Below are 5,305 nucleotides of genomic sequence, written 5' to 3'. Positions count from 1 at the left end.
TGGTAACATCCCTAGAGGAAATATTAAAAATGCTGGGGTGTTGTTGTCATACAGTTGTCTACGGCAGCAGATCGTTCTGTGTTTCTACTGGTCAAAGTGACGGCTGTGATGGGAGAATTGGATCTCAGTGAAGGGCAAGTGGTCCATAACTTTAATTTTGGAGACCAAAAAATTTAGGCTTAGCGCCCTGTGGTCCATTGCCCAATAGGAAATGTAGAATACTCATAAGTACTTTAAAAGTGCTTGAGTTACTTTTCTCAGGGAGTAACGCAGTAAAGTAACTGGTTACTTTTTTAAAAAGTAACGCAGTAACGTACTTTGATTACTTAGTAACCCTTACCCAACACTGGTGAGCAAAAACCTTATAAGCTACTGCAGGGTTAGGGAGTTAGCTTGCTAACTAGTTAGGCTATGCTAACAAGTAAGCTGTTCATTAACAAAGAAGAAGGATACTGCAATCAACACGCTTTCCCTCCTTTTCTTCCATATTGATCCTGGATAGATTTGGTTAGGTCCATCATCAAGACCATCATCATCATCACACTGATTCTGGATAATTTGCTTATGTCGACATCTATATAGCAGGGATGGTCCTGGATCAGTATAAGCAATTTAATTCAGGACCAACATGGCAATGATGGTCAAGATGTAGGTGAAGATTCTCAATCATCCTGGTCATGGTAATCATAAGTGCTATATCGTAGGCAACTGGACTTGCTTGCATTTCTTGAAGACATTTCGCCTCTCATCCAAGAACTGAACTGAACTGAACTGAAGAAGCCTCTTGGATGAGAGGCGAAATGTCTTCAAGAAACGCAAGCAAGTCCAGTTGCCTATGATATAGCACTTATGATGGTCAAGATCCTCGTAATCAAATTATCTAGTGTCAGCATGACGATGATGGTCCTGGACCAACATAAGCAACTCTATTCAAGGTCAACATGTCAGTAATGATCCTGTATCAATATAAACATCATCCGCTTATCCAGGGCCGGGTCGCGGGGGCAGCAGGCCAAGCAAAGCACCCCAGACGTCCCTCTCCCCAGCAACACTTTCTAGCTCCTCCTGGGGGACCCCAAGGGGCTCCCAGCCCAGATGAGAGATGTTATCTCTCCAGCGTGTCCTGGGTCTGCCCCGGGGCCTCCTACCAGTAGGACTTGCCCGAAACACCTCCAGCGGAAGGCGCCCAGGAGGCATCCTGATGAGATACCCATAGCACCTCAACTGACCCCTTTCGACGTGAAGGAGCAGCAGCTCCCTCCGCATGTCCGAGCTCCTTACCCTATCTCTAAGGCTGAGCAGAGCCACCCCACGGAGGAAAGTCAATTCGGCCACTTGTATCCGCAGTCTCCTTCTTTCAGTGATGTTGCTGGCGAGTTGACAGTGAAAAGCGACAGGAGAGCAATATTAAAAGGTCTTCACTACAGTCAGAAGCCACATCCACCATTCTACTTTCTGACCTTTCTACCAGAACAACCTGAGAGGAGCTGAGGGAAAGCATTATCAACAGGCCACAAAACATGGTTGGAAACATTTTCTCTTTCTGCGCTCTCTCTGGACCATCTATCAGATCTCAGACTTATTAGGTGTCAGATACCGTGTGCTTAATCATCACTGCTGGTCTTGTTTTCTCTGTGTCATTTTGACAAATGAAAAAAGGGAAAATGCAGACCTTACTTTATTCCAGGTGATTAATTCCGCCATTGCTGCTTATGCTTGGCTCAGAATTTGCTGACTGATTGACTCCCTGTAGGCAGTAGTGATTACAGTATTTCCACTGTTTGCTCACTCATTACATGTGCATGCTTCACCTCTTAACTGTTTATCACAGTAAAACTAAAACAAAGGTACAAATTAATGGTAACTTTATGTGGACAAAGAGAAACAAGACTAACTGGTGAGGTACTGTTTCAAGCATACACTAATAGCACGTGTATATCACATAATCTACTGTAGGAAATAGATACTGCAGGGAATTCTAGCTGCGCTACCACTTCCTGTAGCCCTGAGCAGATGCTGCTTCTGTTGCCTGTGGGTCCAGACGGAGCCTGGGGGACCGGGGGAAGTAGGATTTCACAAATGCCGTTATTTTTTCCTCCTCTCCTCCTTCTCTGGTCTTCTTTCCCTCCTCCTTCCAACCCTTTCCAGCCCAGGTGGACTGTGGTGGAATCATATCCTCATTACCGGCCTGTCTATACAACGCCTTGCAGCATCCTGCACCAATCCACACAAGTGATCATTTCTCACAAACTGCTGGGGATGGAAAAACAGAAGAAATAGGAGGAGGAGAAAATGAGTGGAGATCGAGATACTACTACTAACTAACTTCTCACCAAGCAACACAAAAAAAACAGGCAACAGTGAAAAGTGTTTTCACCACATGTAATTAAAAAACGTTTAAAAAAAAAAAGAACGAAAAACTAAAAGAAAAAGTTTTGCAGCTTCTAAGTGGTAATTTTCCAGATTTTCAAGTTGGTGTAGTCTGTTGCTGATTTCCTTTTGAGGCGCATTTAAAGATGCAGAGCTTTGATGTCATTCAAAATTCCTAACCAAAACACATTGTGTGTATCCTTGAGGCATAACAGACGTTTTGGATGCCTTTCCTACCTCATAAAACATTTCTAAAGCCCTTTTTGTTTTGAAACCCGCCTTGTTTACATCAGCTTGCAGTCATATTCTTCTTCTTTTATTGGCAAATTAAAACATTTTATGAGTCATAACTGTTGACAAGCATTATGCCTTCTGTAGTCAACCAGAATATCACATAATAAGTATCACATAACCTCATTTCTCATCCCTAAAACAATGCTGTGCCACTAGTGGTCAAAGTCGCCATTTGGACTTGTTGACCCTAGTAGTGCTATCTAGAAAGCAGCAATGTACCAACAAAAGGCAGAGAAGAAGAAGAAGGCTGTAACAAGAGGCAACTTTGAGGCTGAAAAATGAAGTCAATGCTAAAGTGCCAAAAACTGCAGTTCCTTGAATGGCCACTTGAGGCTGGCTCCAAAAGTGAGTCAATCTGCATAGACAACCATGTTAAAATGTCCAACTTTACAGCCAAAACAAACATGTTTACAGCCTGGGACAAAAGAGTTTTGGTCTCTATTGCTATTTGCCCCGAACTGTATGAGGGTGAATTTTTATATAACTCATCTGATTAAATTTTATTAAGGCTTAAAGTTATGTATAATCAAAGGCAGGCCAAAATTCCAAGATGGCAACAGTTTGACATGCCAAAGTCAAGGCTTCTGACAGCGATTAACAAACCAATGGGTGAGGTCATGATGGCTATGTCCACTGGCAGATTATGAGCCGATGGGCCCCACCAACTCTCCTTTCTGGTGGTTGGATTTCTCTTTGTGTATGTTTTGTGTCTCTTTGAGGTAATTTTTGTGTCTTTTTTGTAATTTTGTGTCTCTTTATATTTGCTTTGTGTCTGATTGAGGTAATTTTGTGTTCCATGAAAGTCACTTTTTTGTCCCCTTGTGGGTGTTTTGTCTTTTTGTAGTCATTTTGGTCTGTCTGTGGTTGTTTTGTGTATCTTTGATGTAATTTTGTGTCTCTTTGTAGTCATTTTGTGTCTCTTTGTGGATGTTTTGTGTCTCTTCAAGGTAATTTTGTGTCTTTTTTGGTCGTTTTGTGTTGCTTTACAGTAATTTTGTGTCCCCTGTGGTTGTTTTGTGTCTTTTTGTAGTTGTTCAGGTCTCTTTGTGGATGTTTGGCGTCTCTTTTAGGTAATTTTGTGTCTCCTTGTAGGTGTTTTGTGTAATTTTTCATCTTACTGAGAACATTCTGTGTCTTTTTTTGTCGCTTTGTGTTGCTATGCAGTCCTTTTTATGTCCCCTGTGGTTGCTTTGTGTCACTCTGCAGTACCTTGGCATCCCTGTCTGGTCTTATTGTTTCTTTTAGTGGTGATTTTGAGTCTCTTTCTAGCCTTGCAAATATGAGGACAGAAATGCATTAAACACATATGTATGTTCTCCCTGTGTCAGCGTGGGCTTTCTCCAGGTACTCCGGCTTCCTCCCACAGTCCAAAGACATGCAGGTTGGGGATAGGTTAATTGGTGACTCTAAATTATCCGTAAGTGTGAATGGTTGTCTGTCTCTATGTGTCAGCCCTGTGATAGTCTGGTGACCTGTCCAGGGTGTATCCTCCCTCTCGCCCAATGTCAGCTGGGATAGGCTCCAGCCCCCCCGCGACCCTCAAGAGGATAAGCGGTTACGAAAATGAATGGATGGATGGATGGATGGACATTTGATCCAAAGGATATACAACATTGGTAAAAACACTGAATGTAAATATAACTTTTGTTTGTTTACTAGAAAATTCTACAGGGTACATTTAAGTCCAGCAACTACAAATGTGAAATTAAACAGGAGATTTATTCATTATTCATCTCTGATGCCCTGGTTAATCAGTGTAATATTGAAGGGACCACCCAAACCCACTAGATTAATCAAAATCTAATCAGTGATTAGTGATTTAAGGCATGCGATTGATGGACAAACAATGGATGATGCATGGTCCCATTTTAGATCCATCTCGAAGAACAACCAATGGAAATCATGATCGTGTATAACAAAGTATGTTTGCTGAACAGACTGGGGTTTGAATAAGACACACTGTGAAGACTAATAAATTACAGATACACCAGGGTCTAATTTGCTCTATAGAATGACAACAAAAAGTCGTGGAGGGGGATAAAGACTCTATGGACACAGAACAATTGGCTGTCAGTTGTTTGGCACTGAACAGGGACCTCATTACATCTCATATATGATTTTCACAGATACAATGCAGCCATTCGGAAGCTGCCTCTTAGAATCTTTTACACTCAGGTACAAAACAAGCTCTCGAGCCTGTCACAGGGAGTCAAACCAAAGTGGTAAATTAATTCTTCAGCAAAATATTCCCTACAACAGCACCTGTGCAGGGAGGCACCATATGCTGGCTGCTTTATACAAACAGTGTAATGGAGTGTGGGTGCAGGACAATAAATCATTTTCCATGACACTTTCAACAGGTAGCTATCTGGAGTTGTTTGTGGAGGAGGCCACTCCAGTCTGTGTGTGTCCTCAGAGGAAATATGGGGCTCTTTTTTATGCAGTTCAATTGAAGTGTTTGCAAAAACAGATATCTCTGTTTTCATTTATTTTCCTAAAAAATCATATTTTGTGTGTGTGTGTGTAAACCAGGGAATATTTATTAGAATGGTATTGGGCGTTTTGATGAGATAGCTCAAAGTTTTTAAATTTTCATAAATCATGTATTTTTTATTGTGCAGTCAAAGGAATGTCAATCAGA

Source organism: Epinephelus moara, chromosome 9 (genome assembly GCF_006386435.1).
Source record: "Epinephelus moara isolate mb chromosome 9, YSFRI_EMoa_1.0, whole genome shotgun sequence".
NCBI lineage: Eukaryota > Metazoa > Chordata > Actinopteri > Perciformes > Serranidae > Epinephelus > Epinephelus moara.
The sequence above is the reverse complement of the archived record's forward strand: the minus strand, read 5'-3'. Positions refer to the sequence as shown.